At 39.6% G+C, this 18260-nt stretch overlaps 1 long non-coding RNA gene across 4 annotated transcripts in view; it reads left to right on the plus strand.

Moving 5' to 3' along the window:
- Nucleotides 1–18260, plus strand: part of LOC309634304 — a 265444-nt gene that overhangs the window by 49844 nt on the left and 197340 nt on the right. For 2 of the 4 annotated variants that reach the window (XR_014247956.1, XR_014247958.1), the window contains exon 2: nt 16326–17484. This is a non-coding gene — a long non-coding RNA (uncharacterized lncRNA). Of the gene's footprint in view, nt 1–16325; nt 18216–18260 lie in introns of those variants that run through there. The other 2 variants (XR_014247957.1, XR_014247959.1) reach the window with 2 other exon arrangements.

Here is an 18260-nt window from a genome sequence, read left to right on the forward strand (position 1 = left end):
AGTTCTTACTTTCTATGACGTAGGGAAATTGATCCTATGGGGCAGTGGAAGGGAGTGTGTCCGGAAGATGGAACAGGTGCTTTCCTGAAGGTATTTATAATTAAGGAGAGAGAACATATAGGTGCATCATAAGCAGCTGGAGAACAACCATAAAGAAGGGAGACTAGAAATTTCAGGGCAACGAGCACAGACCTAGTGTGTATGTGTTGAGGGGTGAAGATAGGTGGGGAGGGATGGCTGGCTGCTGGGGAAAGAGTCTCACAAGAGGTGAATTTTGAACTGGGACTTAAATGATTCAGATTGTTGTAAATGATTGTTCAGGAGGTCATCTGAGAAGGCGGTAATGGCTAGAGCAAAGATAGTGAGAAGGATCCTAGGGAGATTCATACAGGAGAAAGCTCAGAAAGACAGAAGCTGGGGGGAGGGCTATATTGGCAAAGAAAGTTGTGCTTTCATAAACGACTGTCCAATATCTAGATAAAGATGAGCATTATGGAGACAAATAGAAAGGTACAAGAAATATACCGGTACTTAAAAACAAACGAATGACTTTGGGCTTTGAGTATTTTGCAATATAATTCCTGGGGAAGAGATTCTGAGTCACTTTGCTGAACCATTCATTGCTCCAGCATCTGCTGGGTACTATGTTCCAAGCCTCAGGTTAGGTGCTCCATCCTAAAATATCACATAAATACAAACCTGTTTTTGGAACAAGGGATGGTGCAAAAGACAAACGAATACTCACACACCCTACCATTGGTAGTAACGCATTCATTTCCAGAATAAAGTGCCTGTGTGAATAAGGAAGAAAGATATTTTTAGCGAGCTTCCTTTCCTCTTTTGGAATATGGGGACAACACCTGCCAAATCTGGCACAGCATGATCACTGCTCCCCAGCAGACATGCACTGAACAACTGACTCAGCCGTTCGGGGCTGTTTCAAAACCGACAGCAATTTCTGGGCATAGGATTTTGGCTCCAAGAGCCTGCGGTAACCCTGTGCTAATTCCTTCAATATTTTTAGTAACTTGTAGTTGCAAGTACAAAACTGTTAGTAGCAGGAGCATAAAGGACAGGTTTTATAACCCCTGGAAACTGAACACTGAAAGTGCACTTCAGTTACTGAAGAATCAAGTCAAAAATTTTTTTAGAGAATATTCTTTCACAGGCCACACTTAATTAAGCTGTAACTTTTCACCAAATGACTTGGAAGAAGGAAAATGCATTTTTTGGTCCATTGTATTTAGTTCATTAATGAATGACTCTCATCATTTACTAGTATGAGCTGTTAATTTATAACCCAGATCACATTCTGCTCTCTCAGCATTCCTTTTTATTGAATTGATATTTTCAAGAAGAAAATTGTAAAAAGCCCATATAAATAAAGATAATTACACCAGCAACCATGAAAAGAACTGAGTGACACTAGGTCTTCTCTGTCACCTTGAATTATAGGCTCTGAATGATCTTTCCTTCAGGTTAGAGGAAGTGTTTGTCCTTATGACAAAACTCATCCTTCTAATTAACCTCAAATTAATGCATTTTAAAACTGTGGCTGTTTGTAGCAATTTATCCCCATTTGACCTCTGTGAGTTCCCAGGTTATTGTGTCTATAACCTTTGCGGAGGAGGCTCAGGGGTAGGAGAGGGGTGGGAAGGTCAGTGTGCACCATATATTTCACAGACCCTGTAATTGGCCTAATGATAGAAAACTGCAGTGTTTGAAATGGTATTAGGTTAGCAGTCTCTGACATAGCTTTTCATAACTTTGTATGAAAATGTCTATGAGGGCACAAAAAAATCCTAAAACTGTATTATCCCACCTAAAAAGATTAAAGGAAAAAAGCTTGTTAACTGAGGGTGGATTAAGAAATACCTCCTCATCTTCCTGTACTGGCACACTCATGCCTAACCTTATGAAACAGACCCTATTTGGAAAAAGGGTAAAAAAAGATAGAAAAATTCTGTGATTCCTTCTATTTACCATCTTCCTTGTCTTAGGGACCCAGTGTTTGTTCTTCTTTTCTTCAATAAATGATTTTTTAGATGACAAAAGTATAAAATTTTCTAATTTTTCTACAGTAAGAATGGTACTTGGTGGTTTGTAAGAGGACCGGATGTACATGTGATGACTGAGAGGCAGAGCTTGGAGGTTAAGGGGATTTTGGTGCCAGATGACCTCTGTTCCAATCCTGGAATACTTCTTGTGTGACACTGGACAGTTTAACCTAACCTCTATGTGCCTCAGTTACCTGATCTTTATAATGAGGATAGAACCTACCCTAAAGTTGTAAGGATTAAATGTGTTAATATATATGCATGGCTTTTAGAATAATGCCTGCTCTATAGTGAGCACTCTAAGTGATAGCTTTTATTTTCTAAGACCTTCCTGGTTTCAAAATGATGCAATTCTATGGAGGACTAGAGAGTGAATGGGAGCTAGGAGCAAACTACTCCTTTCCCAGTAGAATAATTGACTTCAGAAGAGGGTAACAGATTGTAACAAATTGTGCTTTTAGCTCAAGGTATAAGAGAAGCCTGTAGTTCTAGGAACTGGTCAAATGTGGCCAGCTGTTAGGGCTAAAATTACATTACTGACAAAAGAGGAAACAGAACAAGAGATCAGTATCTTCCTTTTATTATCTGCATAAGTAAACCAAATATATAAAATGACAGCATGAATTGTATGGAGGTGGGAGGGAGTAGGTGAGGAGAAAGGTTCTCTTTGTTCTCACACATGGACAGTAAATGCAATTCCAGTTTCCCCTAATTTTCTTCTCTACGTGAAAGCTGAAGTTCTGGATATACCTGCTGCAAAAAACTCCTTTTCTCAACTTAGTTTGACCCTGTGGCAGTGTTGATGAGCTGCTTCATTTTTTCTCCGTGGCTGCCCGTATGACACACACCTACCAGAGCTGTGATGAAAATAATAGATGGGCTGAGGAGAAGGCCAGTAATTGTACACGCGCCATGTATCCACATGATATCTGCACCAGGGAAAAGAGAAATAGCAATTAACTGAAATACAGCTGTTTTGAAGTTGATTGGGAAGAAACATGACCAAAATACATACTGGGTTTAGAGGCTCCCCCTGTTTTCTTTTAAAATTATTGTTCTTTTCTTAGTACAAAAGCAACATATGATAATTGTAGAGAAAGAAAGGAAATACAGACAAGAAAAATATTATTACCTGTAATCCCAACTCCCAATCTTGTAGAGGACTGAAGAATGAATGGGTACAAAGAGCAAACTACTCTTTTAAGAGTAGAATATTTTGGTGTATATCCCTCTGATCTTTTACTTCATCTTTTTACAAAAATATAGTCAAATGATATTTGGTGTTTTATACTTCTTTTTCACTTAATATATTACAAATATAAAACAATAGAATTGTAAAACATTTATGAGCCAAATTTTAACAGCCACATAAAATTCTGTTATAAAATCTATTATAAATATCATAATTTTTTACCTATTTCCTGATTTTGACATTTAGATTACCTGTGTCCTGTGACTATTGTTGTAGAGAAATCTTTGGGCACCCAAGTTGTTTCCTTAGCATAAATTCTTAGAAATTAAATTGCTAGTTTAAAGTTTGTATATATTTCAAGGAACTTGATCCTTTGTCAAACTGCTCTGAAGAAGGTACTATCAATTTATGATTTACATTTATATACCAGCTTATATAAGAATGCCTAATTCTCCTTATAGGTATTATAGGTATAGGACAATTCTAGGTATTGCAATTATTTTTTATGTTTCCATTCTGATTGGACTAGTCTTGCCCACACAAAGATTTCTAGTGGTTCTGGGAGAACCGATTAAACACATGGAAAAAAATGAACTTCAAGGTCTACTTCACACTATAAACAAAGCTTAATTAAGAATAAATCATTGACATATTTAAATGGTAAATTATAAAGTTTCTAGAAGAAAACACAGAATATCTTTGTAAACTCAGAGAAGGCAGATTTCTTATGAAAATCACTAACTATAAATAAAATATTGATGAGTTAGACCTTATTAAAATTAAATATGCCTTCTTATTAAAAGACACTGTGAAGAAAATGAAAAGCCTGAGATGGGAAAGTGTATTCACAATACATATATCTGTATGTATTGTATATGTATTTGTACATATACAAAAGGGCTGTATCTAGAACATATAAAGAACTTCTACGACTCAACAATAAAAGACAAACAACCCAATTTAAATGGTATTAAGGACATGAAAAGAGGTTCAGCATCATTAGTTATTGGGAAAATGCAAATTTAAATCACAGTGAGAAACCATTTCAAACCTACCGATGTGGCTATAATTACAAAGACTACACCAGATGTTGACAAGGATGTAAGGCAACAGGAACTTTCATATTTTGCTTGTGGGTGTAGAAAATGGTATAGTCATCCTGGAGAAAGTTTTGGCAGTTTCTTAAAAAGTTTGAATCTTCACCTACCCTGAGATGTGTCATTTCTACTCCTAGGTATTTCCCTTGGGAGAAATGAAAACATCTATCCTATTTGTCCAAAAAAAGATGTGCATGTGAATGTTCATGGAAGCTTTATTAATAAGATCTCCAAATTGGAAACAACCCAAATGTCCCTCAACAGTAGAATACGTAAACAAACTCTTATATATTTATGCAATGAAATACAGCTTAGCAATAACATGGAAAAAAATCTCAGAAACATTGTATTGAGTGAAATAAAATAGACACAAAAGAGTTCACGTTGTATGAGTCCATTAATAGGAAGTTCAGTGATGGGCAAAAGTGATATGTGATAGAAATCAGAACAGTGGTTGTCAGTGAGGTCCGCTAATTGATGGCAAAGAGCCACATGAAAACTCTTTGCAGTGATGGAAATGTTCTGTATCTCAACGGGTTTTTGTTTTCTTAAAATTTAATTAATTAATTAATTTTTGGCTGTGTTGGGTATTTGTTGCTGCACGCGGGCTTTCTTCTTTCTAGTTGCAGCGAGCAGGGGCTACTACTCTTCCTTGCGATGCACAGGCCTCTCATGGCGGTGGCTTCTCTTGTTGCGGAGCACGGGCTCTAGGCGCGTGGGCTTCATTAGTTGTGGCACGTGGGCTCAGTAGTTGTGGCTCACGGGCTCTAGAGCGCAGGCTCAGTAATTGTGGCGCAAGGGCTTAGTTGCTCTGCGGCATGAGGGATCTTCCCGGACCAGGGCTCTGAACCTGTGTCCCCTGCATTGGCAGGCAGACTCCCAACCACTGCGCCACCAGGGAAGCCCCGGGTTTTTGTTTATATGGATGTATACATTTGTCAAAGCTCCTAGAATTGTACCCTTAAGATCTGTGTTTTTCTCTGTATGTGTATTTTTACCTCAATAAAAATGCATTTCTGGGCTTCCCTGGTGGCACAGTGGTTAAGAATCCACCTGCCAATGCAGGGGACATGGGTTCGAGCCCTGATCCGGGGAGATCCCACATGTCGCGGAGCAACTAAGCCCGTGCGCCACAACTACTGAGCCTGTGCTCTAGAGCCCGCTAGCCACAACGACTGAAGCCTGTGTGCCTAGAGCCCGTGCTCCACAACAAGAGAAGCCCCCACTCGCCACAAGTAGAGGAAGCCTGCGTGCAGCAACAAAGACCCAATGCAGCCAAAACTGAACAAATAAATTAATTTAAAAAAATACTTAAAAAAATGCATTTCTGATATATTAAAGATTTCAATGTAGAAATATGAAATAAAGAAATTTAGAAGCATATTTTCATAATCTTGGGTAGGGTAAACTTCCTAAGCAAGACAAGAAACCCAGTTGCAATAAGAGACTGATATATTAAACTTTGAAAAGCTTAAAAATGTTTATGTTTAAACGTAACATAAATGAAAGCAAAAGATACAAGATGAAAGGGAAACAAATATTTCAACATCTATGATGGGCAAAATTTAACAGCCCTAATAAACAGTGACTTCCTATAAATGGATAAGAATTAGGCAAATGACTTAATAGAAAAAAATTGGCAAAGTATATGCACAGAAAATTCACATAAAGAAGAATGCAAATAAAGGCAGAAATTGAGACACAGATGTAGAGAACAAACATATGGACACCAAGGGGGGAAAGCGGGAGGGGTGGGGGGTGGTGGTGGTGGGATGAACTGGGAGATTGGGATTGACATATATACACTAATATGTATAAAATGGATAACTAATAAGAACCTGCTGTATAAAAAATAAAATTAAAAAAAAAGAAGAATGCAAATAGCCAGTAAATACATGAAAAGATGCTCTGTTTTACTAGCACTCAGGGAAATAAAAGTTAAACCATTAGTGCAGTAAATACAGGATATTTTGGAAACACTAAGTGTTGGTAAAAATGGAAAATGGGTAGTCATACATTGCTGGTTGGAATTTGAATTGCTGGAACTTTTTGGGAAAGCATCTGGCAATATTTGTCAAGACAAAATACATCATATCATTTGATCTTGTACTCCCTTTTTGATAATCTCTACTATGGAGCAAAAGCACAAGTACTTAAGGATATATGAATAAGGATGTTTATTTAATGTTGTTTGTAGTGGTAAATAAACAAGCTGGGAACAATCTGAATGAACGTTAATAGGAGACTGGTAGAATAAATTATAATAATCTTTACTACAAAACTGTTATACCAAAATTAAAAAGAGTGAATCAGATTTACATATATTGACCTAGAGGGATTCCGATGATATATTATTATGTGAAAAAAGCAATTTGGAGACCAAAGTCGAGCATATTATCCCATTCCAGATTAAAAAAACAAAAGAAATGCAAATACAAATATGCACCTTATTGGAGCATAAACATGTAATGTTTCTGTTTTCTACAATAATTGTCACTTTCATATCTTTTTCAGATTCCTCCCTGCAGAGTAACAGAAATGCTTAGCAATAATATTCAGCCAAATTCCATAACTTTTCAGTCTTTAAAGTCTCATTTTGGTTCTCAAGACTCAACCAAAGATATATCTGAGCTGTGCATTTTACCCCAATTTCAACAGTTGGATAAGACGCTCCTCCTCTCTTCCAGAAGATCAAGAAGGAAGCATGGTTGATGGAAATTTCTCAAGAGGGTGGATGTGTTGGTGAAAGTTCCTATTTTATGAATTCACATAGGACTTCAAGGGAAGAAAAGACTGGCTCACCCTACACTGATTCTCATCTCTTGTTGAAAAAGAATTACTAGATTGCTGCTAGTGATCATTCCACTTGCTTTTTCACTATATCAATTTAATTAGTTCCTCGCTAAATTGAGATGATTTATAGTAGTAAAAGATAAATATCTTCCTGGAAAAATAGTCCCCATGGGTGCATGATATGAAAAAGACTATTTGGTAAAAAGAACATCTAGTGAAGAAAGTTAATAAAATGTCTACCTTTTTAAACCTGCATAGAAATTATGACTCCTAGCTTCCAAAGTCTGTCTGTCCAGTAATAGGGGCACATTTGTCCCCTGGGGGCTCCCAAAGACTCACAATTGATCTTATTATTATAAATTTATTCGTCTTTCTCAGGGTATTTGGACTATTTTTAAGTGAGTTAGGCCTGACATATAGATGCAGGAAGTCAATTACATATGCTTCTTTTCCATCTAATCTACTTTCATATGGTTCATATGAGTGTCCCTATTCCTTACCCTACTGTATGTAGCAATTGTCATTCTCCACTGGACCTATATTCTCAGACCAATGCTGGGATATCTTTGTTGACTTCTCTTGGGTCTCTTCTGTTCTTCCTTAGTCCCAGGATAAAGCCTTCTCTATCCCAGGTCTTTGCTTTTATTCCCTTTGTCCGTAGTTAAGATTATTTACTCTCCTCCTCCTCACATGGCTCAATGTCACTATTCAAAGTAGCTGAGAGCTTGGCGCAGTAGCTTGGCCACCTGATACTGGCCCTGGCCATAATTCTGATTTCTGATGGTGGTCCATAAAGCTGGCAAGCTACATGGTGCTGAGGATTTGCTGCACATAAAAAAATCACATACAGGACATCTCTGTATGAGCAGTTGCCTTCACTTTCGGCCTGATCCTATTAGCACAATACCCACTGCTGCTGCCAAAGAGAAAAATATTTGAAATGTTTATAAAAAGTCATGATTTGTAAAATGCAAATTATAAAGAAAAGACATTTAGAGCTGGAAGGGACAGAAGCCAAGCCCTCTCGTTTTATAGTCAAGGAAGGACAAGCTCAAGTGACTTGTCTGAGGTCACACAACTAGAAGAACTAGGAGTCACATCTTGGAACTTGCTGTTGGTGAGCTATTTACTTGTGAAACTGAAAACAGAAACAGTATAGGACAGCAAATCCTGATAGCCCATGTTTTTTCCTGCTCACTTAATACCTCCCCAAACAACCTGAAAGTTTAAAATTGTACTTAGTCACACTATCTGTTCCATCAATTTGAGAGCCATAAGAAGAAATCCCTTTGTAAAATACTTGGGTCTTTTGTGTGTTAAGGTGCTCCAGGTCTTTCAAAGATATTGGAAATTAGCTCATTAACATTTCTGTCTTGCTAACACCTTGCCCTTGTCATTTAGGGAACAGTAGGTAATTTTGTAATACGCAGATACTGGGTTGCACATTAGAATCATTTGGGGGCTTTTTAAAAAATATAAATGTGGCCAGGTCCCACCCTTAGAGATTGTGATTTGATTGGTCTGGAGGGAGGGCCAGGAATGAGTTTTTTTTTTTAATTAAAAAAATTTTTTATATTGGAGTATAGTTGATTTACAATGTTGTATTAGTTTCAGGTATACAGCAAAGTGATTCAGTTTTACATGTACATATATCCATTCTTTTTCAGATTCTCCATATAGGTTATTACAGAATATTGAGTAGAGTTCCCTGTGCTATACAGTAGGTCCTTGTTGATTATCTATTTTATATATAGTAGTGTGTATATGTTAATCCCAAACTCCTAATTTATCCCTCCCCCCGACCTTTCCCTTTTGGTAACCATAAGTTTGTTTTTGAAATTTGTGAGTATTTTTCTGTTTTGTAAATAAGTTCACTTGTATTATCTTTTTAGTTTCCACATATAAGTGATGTCATATGATATTCATCTTTCTCTTTCTGACTTACTTCACTTAGTATGTTAATCTCTAGGGCCATCCATGTTGCTGCAAATGGCATTATTTAATTCTTTTTCATGGGTGAGTAATATTCCATTGTATGTATGTACCATATCTTCTTTATCCTGGAATGAGTATTTTTAGAAAGACCCCTAAATAATTCCAATGTACAGCCAGATTTGAAAACTCTAATTCTAGAATAGTGGTTCCCAAAGTGTGGTCTCTGGTCCAGCAGCTTCCCTATCACCTGGAAACTTGTTTGAAAAGTATAAATCCCCAGACCCATTCCTAAACTTTCTGAATCAGAAACTTTGAGGGTGGGGACCAGCAAGCAGTGTTTTAACAGGCTCCCTAAGTGAAGCTGATGAACGTTAACATCTGAAAAAAAAAAAATGCTGGTCTAACCCAGGATGGGCAAACTATGTAGTCTGTTTTTGTAAATAAAATTTTACAGGAACATGGCCACACTCATTCATTTATATATAATACAATGACACAGTTCAGTAGTAGTGATGAAGACTGTATGACCCACAAAGCCTGAAATATTTACTATCTGGCTTTTTAAAGAAAAAGTTTGCTGACCCCTGAACCGTGCTTTTCAAATTTTACTGTACAGATGACTCACCTGGGGTTCTTGTTAAATTGCGAACTCTAATTCAGTGGGCCTGCGATGAGGCCTGAGATTCTGCTTTCTGCTTCCAGGTGATCTCCAGGTGATCCTCAAGTTACTGGTCTGTGGACAACACTGTGGATAACAAGAGCCTAAAGTAATGCTGCCCAGCAGAAATACAGTGCAAGCCACAAATGCGAGCTGTGTATATAATTTAAAATTTTCTGGTAGCCATATTAAAAGATTTAAAAAAAAATAAAGCTAATTTTAATAATATATTTTATATAACCCAATGCACCCAAACTATTACCATTGAAACATCTACTTAATGTGCAGAATATCGAGATATTTTACATTCTTTTCTTGGTATTAAGTCTGAAATTCAAGTGCTCAATTATTACATGTGACTAGTGGCTACCAAATTAGATAGTGTAATGTACAGTTCAACTGGTAGTTGGGGTGGTGGGGGATTTTAGATTTAGGTGAGTAGGAGGGAAATAGTGAGACAAGACTAAGGAAAAAGATGCCAAGTACGACTTAACTCCCTGCAGAATTTTGCCCATGGCTGAGCATGTTAACCTCTTCCTCTTTACTCTTTGCCCTGGAATACAGGGGGATTCTATGCTTGCTCATATTATAGGCAAGTGATGTGTTTTAAATGGACTGAGCTGGTACACTGTTATGTATAATATTATTACAGAAAAATGTGATATGAATTTGAATCCCCAAATAATTCTGTTAGGAAGGGGGATATATTCCAACAATGCACTTCATTTTCATGCTCTTTAAGTATTTGAATTCCTTTATAGTTGAGCTGAGAAGGGTCCAGAGCAGTGGAATAAGGGCAGTTTCCATGAAATGGGGAGAAGTTCCAGGGCTGGACCAAGGGGAGTTTCAGTTGTGAGTTACCAGTCCATGGAGACACCATGGCAGGAATGAGCATGCTAGATGGAGTTTAGAAAACTAAGCCAGAAGGTCAAGAGCCAAGAGGCCAAATTGGTGAGTTAGTTGGGCTGTGGGAGGGGAGATGGAGAATGAAAATGTGGTTGGCAAAAAAGGAGAGAGTTGGAAATGGGATAGCCAGAGGCAGGATGAGGTACTGATAGGTTAGAGGGAAGTTTAAGTTTATTTTAATAATCTACTCTGATTATCCCGCTACCTCTTTCACTTTGAGTGAGAACGCAGAGTACAGCGAAGAGTAGCAGATATAACAGTAAGATGGAGGGATAGGAGTCTGTTCCAAAATGTGGATGCCTTGCTTGCTCTGCCTTGATCCTCCATTCGTCATAGAATTGAAGTCAAGGTTTTAAGTGAAAACACAGTTTTTGGTTTAAAGAGCCAGTTACACAACTTTAGGCAGGGATGTGGCTGGTTGGAAAGAGAGAGGAGAATTTGGGCAGAGGGAGAATATGTGTTACTGAGGAGATTGGAAGGTATATTAGTTTCTTATTGCTGCTGTAACAAATCACCACCAACTGAGTGGCTTAAAACAACACCCATTTATTATCTTACAGTTCTGGAGGTCAGAGTCTGAAATGAATCTTATGGGGCTAAAATTGAAGTGTCAGGAGGGCTGTGCTCCTTCCGGAGGCTCTGGAGGAGAATCTGTTTTCTTGCCTTTTCCACCAGCAGTTAGATGCCAACTGCATTCCTTGGCTCATGGCGCCTTCCTCCATCTTCAACCACTGCACTGTCCTCACATCTCCTTCTTTTGACTCTGATCCTCTTGCCTTCATCTGATAAGGACCCTTGTGATTACACTGAGCCCACACAGATAATCTAGGCTAATCTCCCCTTCTCAAGATTTTTAACTTAATCACAACTGTAAATCCCTTTAACCACATGAGGCAACAGTCACAGGTTTTGGGGATTAGGATGTGGACATCTTTGGGAGCCAGTAGTCAGCCTGCCACAGGAGGTCAGTACTGAATCTGTTTCAGTTATCAGTCCTCTGGTCAGTGTTACGGACATGTGTCTGGGTCTCAAGGAGAGAGCCTACAACAGGGGGCTTAAACTCAGAAGCCTATAGGAGTCAGGCAGGTAATGAAAACATAAGACACAGAGGGTAAGACAATAGGGAGTGATGAGGACTGTGCGTGAACTGGAGACTGTGTGCCTGTTTAAAGGGGGACAAGACATTACCTCAGCTCCAGCCAGCTCCAGTTATTGGGTGGCTGTATAGGTACAATATTATCAGATTTGACTTTTCAAGAGAAGCCTGAAAATGAGGATATTATACAATGTTGTGCTGGTGTTTAACAACAAAAAGTGTGTGTGTGTGTGTGTGTGTGTGTGTGTGTGTATGTGTGTGTATGTATATGTATATATATACATATACATACACACATACAAATATACATATATGATACATATTGTAAATTTTACTGATATAAAGAATATACAGTAGCATGCAACTTGCAAATATCCATAAAATTTAACATACTCTGTGTGACTTGCTATTTCTTACCACATCCACTCTCAGTTTTTATAATTTTATCAACAACAATAGGGTAAAAAATAAGACTATGAATAAAAGCTTGATTATTAGCTTAATTCTGACATACATCTTTGTTTTAGTTTTGTCTGACTTGTTATGGTAAATGAAAATATCAACCAACACTCGTAAGTACACTTGTTCATCAGTGATGTGACTTCTGAATTGGATAACAGTTTTCAAATGCTGGAAGAACATTTCCTCAATATTTGGTGCTATTCACAATGTAAAGACTACAGGCACAACACACTTTAAAGTTTTATCTGCATTATTAACATTTTTTCCCCCATTATATTCTTAAGTATAGACAGTCAACAAACAATGGACCAAGGCTTGAGTTGAAATATTTGCCTATTTCTACTGTGTTATAATTTCATCATGGCTTATTTCAAGGGATGTTACAGAATGTGGAGCTGGGAAGAGATGAGCATTCTATTAGATGACATTTCCACCCCACAGATGCAATAGATGTAAATAACTTCAAGAGCATAGATCATAGTAAATTGTAATAATATAATTAAGAAGTAATAACTTTTGAGTATTTATTACCTTTAAAAATTTTCTTTTCTTTCTTTCTTTTTTTTTTTTTTGGCTGCACCATGTGCCATGCGGGATCTTAGCTACCCAACCAGGGATCGAACTCATACCCCCTGCAGTGGAAAGCATGGAGTCCTAGCCACTGGACTGCCAGGGAATTCCAAAAATTTTATTTTTTAATAGCTTTATGGAGATAAAATCTACATACCATAAAATTCACCCTTCATATATTTTGTGTCCATTTAAGTTTAATGAATTTTTGTATGTTTTCTGAACTGTACAACCATCAACACAATCTAATTATTGCCTTTGTTTTTAATAGTATTTATTTACGTGTATGTTAATATAATTTAAGTTTTAATAATAGCTGTGTTTAACAATGGCTTACAAAATTGTTGAAAATTTAACATTCGGTTCTTACAAGCGGTTCTTTTACAACAGAGATTTTCAGTGAAATCTCCTAATTTTATTTTTTTCATTACTGACTTTATTGATTTGGGCACTCTCTTTTCCTCTAGGAGTCAAAATCTCCTAATTTTAAATTGTTGCCCAACATGAAAAAAACAAAAAACGTGGTGAAAGAAGCACACCTGTAACCTAGGTTGGCTGACAGGCCGTCATTTCGTGGTGTCTGTAACAGGGGCACGAGCAGTAAGAGGAGGTGTTATGCAAGAGAGACCTCTGGGAGTTGCTGCTCCCCAGCCTTCTGTGAATGTGGCACCGGCAGGTGTGTGGGATTCTCTGCCTCCATCATGCAGAATCGGGGGCAGTTTGTGTTGCTGCTGTGCCAGGGCCACTGTGGCGTCATCCACTGGCAGCCCCTTCGGTGGTGGGAGGTGCAGGCGCTGGGGCGAGGGGTTTTCTCTCAGCGTCTCACTATGAAGAGAGACCCTGGGGGAGGCAGCGCAGGAGAGGAGGAAAAATGGAAACTGCTGTGTGTAGGCTGAGACACTTATGAGACAGTCCAGTCGGGAATCTTAAAACAGCATGGGGAGACTTTTGTGGGGAAGAATCTAGAAGTCCTAAAATCTTTGGTGAGGGTGTGTTAAAGTCACGTTAGATCTGGAGGGGACTTTATAAAGGGAGACCGTATATTTTATACCCCAAACTGGGACACTTCTGAGAGTGAAAGGGAATGCTACTAATAAAATAGACGGAACAACAGGTGTAAGTTGAGACTGTCCCGCACAAATTGGTGTGTGTTCACTCTGCTTGTAAAGGATCTAATCCAGTAGTCATTGGAGAGGGTGTGCTACAACCTGTGAGGAATTTTTTCCCAAAATGAACATGCAGTTGGGAATGGGGGAAGAGTGGGGTGGAGAGAGCAGTTGTTTACCAGAATTCGGTGACAGGAAGGGTGTGTGGTTTACAACAGCTCTCCAGGTGACTGTCTTGTCCCCTCTACCCTGAAACCCACACTGAGGATCACAGAGGTATTCGGGTCACAAGGTGGCAAAGGAAGGACTAGAACCCAGAGCTAGCACTGCGCTTGGCACAAAGAAGGTTATGATTGTGCATTGACTGGCTGACAGAACTCACGTGTCTTGGTTTCTAGTTCGGTCAATTTCGGGAGCAAAACAGCTTCCGCGTGCGCGTGCGTGTGTGCCTGCGCCTGCGCCTGCGCAGACTCCAGGGATGGAAGGGGCGCCCTCGGCTTCCTCGAGGCGGTTCCGTCCTCAAGCTGTGGCCTTGCCTTCCTGGGACTCACCTGTGTAAGTTCCTGAGAGGGACACAACCCCACCCCCACAGGACCAGGCAACCTTTGTTAGAAATTGCTTTGCTCGCGGAGACTCTGAGGACAAACCTGTTCGTAAGCTTGTCCTGGTAGCCCCATGACTGTGAGGTGCTGGGGGGAAAGCCTGCGTGAGAGCGAGGGTGGTGGGAGCGAAGGACCGGAAAACAGCGCCTTCCAGCCACAGCCTAACGACCCACGTGGTGCCGGGCAGCCTGTGCCATACAGGGGCCATATTTTCTGGGTCTAGTCTGTCAGTAAATAATATGGCACAGATGTTGCTGCATATTTTATGGTTAACTTGCCCCAGGGGTCTCTGAATGTTTTATAATTTCTGGGTAAAGAAAGCAAGCATCCACGGCTGTGTGCTCTTAGCAGCAGGTTCAGCGTTGTTATAATGTCTCAGATAGGAGACGTTCCTTCTAACCCCGGTCACACTTTGAAAAGACAATAGCCATAAAGGTTAAAGCTTCAGTTCAATGTGAGGAGTGCGAACACAGGAAATTAACATCTAACCGGAGGAGTGGAGACTGTTTTCAGGACATTGCAGGGATTCTGTGGCTTGATTTCGGACAAAATCTTGAAAACTGAGATTGATGTTTCTTGCTTTTTTGGGTTGAAGCCTTTTGGGATTGACCTATGGAGCAGGAGTGTTTTCTTTATGATGGGGAGGTACAGTTTGTTTAAAAAGGACAAATTCGTCTCAAGATTAGGTCAGCCCTGTATAAGGAGGCCCTCTGAATTTTCACGGTCCTCTGTTCCTAACCCACTTCGGCATCATGAGCAGCAGAGGGCGCCCTACTGACAGCAATCTGAGAGATCGCCCAAGTGAGGACCAGGTGATCTGAGGTTGTGTGCCTGTGTCTACTCTTAATTTACATCTTCACATACCTTCAGTGAACTCCAGGTGGACTCCTGCTCCACAGGTCAAGGTAGGGAGTGTGGGGGTGTGGGAGGGAGACAAGATCTAATTAGAGAGTGGGGATGAATGGCGGTACGGTATAGGGAGATGGTGAAGCTCATGGCCTTAGGAGACAGAACTTCAGATTCTGGTGCTGCTTCTTACTAGCTGTGTCCTTGAGCAGTTATGTTTCCTCTCTGCAGTTTACTCATTAATAAAATGGTGTTAAATACTAACCTATTTGAAATAAGTGTTTGGCAAAATGCCTGGCTCATAGGACATGCTCAATAAATAATAGCTTTAAAAAGAAGCAAGCAAGCAAACAGACGTTCTCAGGTTCAGGTAGGGGGAAAGAGAGGCAGGAAATGAGTAGGGAGCCTGCTCATCTACCATGCTGGAATAACTCATTTTGGAACGTATAACAAAGACTAAGGTTTTATATATACATGCCTATTAACTGATTGATTAAAAACAATCCTTAATGAGGTGTGGATAAGTTTTGCCTATTATTTCATATTGGCTTTCTGTTTATTTGGGAGGTGCTGTTTTTTTTCACATCTAAATGATTTGACAGTGTGAAATTCTAAAATAGATGTTTGCAGTTGTTCTCTAAAATAATCCTATAGGGCTTCCCTGGTGGCGCAGTTGTTGAGAATCTGCCTGCCAATGCAGGGCACACGGGTTCAAGCCCTGGTCCGGGAAGATCCCACATGCCGCAGAGCAACTAAGCCCGTGCACCACGACTACTGAAGCCTGTGCACCTAGGGCCCGTGCTCTGCAACAAGAGAAGCCACCGCAATGAGAAGCCCGTGTGCCACGACAAAGAGTAGCCCCCGCTCGCCACAACTAGAGAAAGCCGGCACGCAGCAACAAAGACCCAACGCAGCCAAAAATAAATAAAGAAAATAAATAAATTTATATTAAAAAAAAATCTATCCACCACGAATTTTTAAAAAAAATAATCCTGTTTTTTTTAGGGAGAAACTTGATATGCCCAAGAATAAAACCAACTTGAAGAATGATATGAACTGTTTAGAGGTGCTTTCCAAACCTCGTTCCAGATTTGGGGTCTGAAGATGCAAAGGAAATGGCTTTTACCACATTTCACTTCAGATGGTAGGAACCTTCTTTGACACAGTTGATAGAATTTCAGAGCCAGAAGCGTCCTTGAGGTTATCATACTTTAAAAAATACCTTACCTGCCTCCCTCCCCCAACCCAATTAAATAATCTCTTAGCAGTGAGGCTAGGTTATCAGCACTTTTACAAGTGTCTCAGTTGATTCTAATATGCAATCAGCATTGTGAATCCTTGATCTACACCAGCTGATTTTACTGATGGGGAAAGTACTTTTTGCTGGTGGGGAAAGTATTGACACTTGTCCATCTTCCCTGCGGCCTCCAAAATATAGAGGCTTAAAATAGAAATTAAATGAGTTAAAAGCCTTCAACGACTCCCCCCACCCCCTTTCTGCCATTTCCCTTCAGTTTTCAGGACAAAGTTCAGGATCTTCAGCTTAGCTCACAACTCTTTTCAATGTTTGCCTCATACTACACATCTCACCTCAATTTTTCTATTCCCCTACTTCTCCCCCTACACCCTTTGTCTAGTCATGCCCAACTACTTGCCTTTTTAGAATGTGGCATGATGCTTCACAGTGCCACACTTTAACACATGCTTTTCCTTCCTCCTGCTGGGCTGCCTTTATCTGTTTCCTCGTTTTCAAAATGAAGTTCAAGCTGAGATTCTCAAGTAGAGAGGCAACAGGGGAGCATTAGCTGTGGCTGCCTGGGTCAAAACACTGTAGATTCTTTTAAAGACAGGGAAAGACTCTAAGAGTCTTTAATTTCAAGCTGGAATGCTTTCAGGGCTGGATTGGTATCACAGATATATGAAGGAGGACCAGGTATGAGACAAAAAAAAATGACAGGGCCCTGGCTGTCTGGAGAACATGTACCCCATTTAAAGATGACTAAATTCCACTTTTTGAAAAACACAGAGCAGTCAGCACAGGGGTTGCCAATTCACAACCCTTGCAATCACCTTGTTTTATAGATGCGATCGAGGCTGGATGTTTCCTCTGCCCTGTTAGCTACTGTACTGGCTGAGTTCTGCAAGCTTCCTTGCTAGGAGAAAGGTAAGGCTTTATTCTGACACATGAACACCCTGGGCCCATTTGCCTCCTTCAGGGGTCATTGTCCAACCTAAGGTATGGAGAGTACCTGCATATGCTTTGGCTCTTCTAAAGGGATCTCTCCTAACTCCGGGTTTCTATACGTCTCAAGGGACAACTAAAAAAATAGCTTTGTTTGCTTCTTTGCCAAGAGACTCACTGCTGGAGATAGAGGTAAGTCTTACGTATCATGCCATCAACAGGGATGGGAAAGAGCAGAAATAATAAGCTGTGAAAGGTATGGTGTGTAGGATAAAATGCCTCTTACTTGATCAGGAGATGGCACAGGATTGGAGAGGAGAGGCTGGGAGTTTGGGATGTCCATTGTTGTCAAGATGACAACCCCTTGTCCCCTACATTAAAAGCGTGTCACAATAGATGAGAGGTTTCCTGCTTAGTTCCTGGACACTTGCCATTTCTCTGTCTTGCTCTTGTGTTGTTGTGACCCATAGTGGTTTATGAGATGGAGGCAACTTCCTGGGCTGGTTTTGCTGAGTGGCCAAGTGTGTCTTCATTCATGCTGTGGTCACAGAAGTGATAACTCTTCTTCCAAAGCAGGAAAGTCTGTATTTAAGGCAAACTTTCCTCAGTCAATACACATTCTCACCTTAAAAGTCTTGGTTGAAGAAAGATAAATTTTTACAATAAAAGGAAAAATATAAATGTAAAATAAAACTAAAACAATAGGAACTGAGGAACAGTAAATTATTTATCACTTAATAAAAGAGAAGGGCCAAGTC

Source organism: Balaenoptera borealis (assembly GCF_965194805.1).
Source record: "Balaenoptera borealis genome assembly, chromosome: 8".
Lineage (NCBI taxonomy): Eukaryota > Metazoa > Chordata > Mammalia > Artiodactyla > Balaenopteridae > Balaenoptera > Balaenoptera borealis.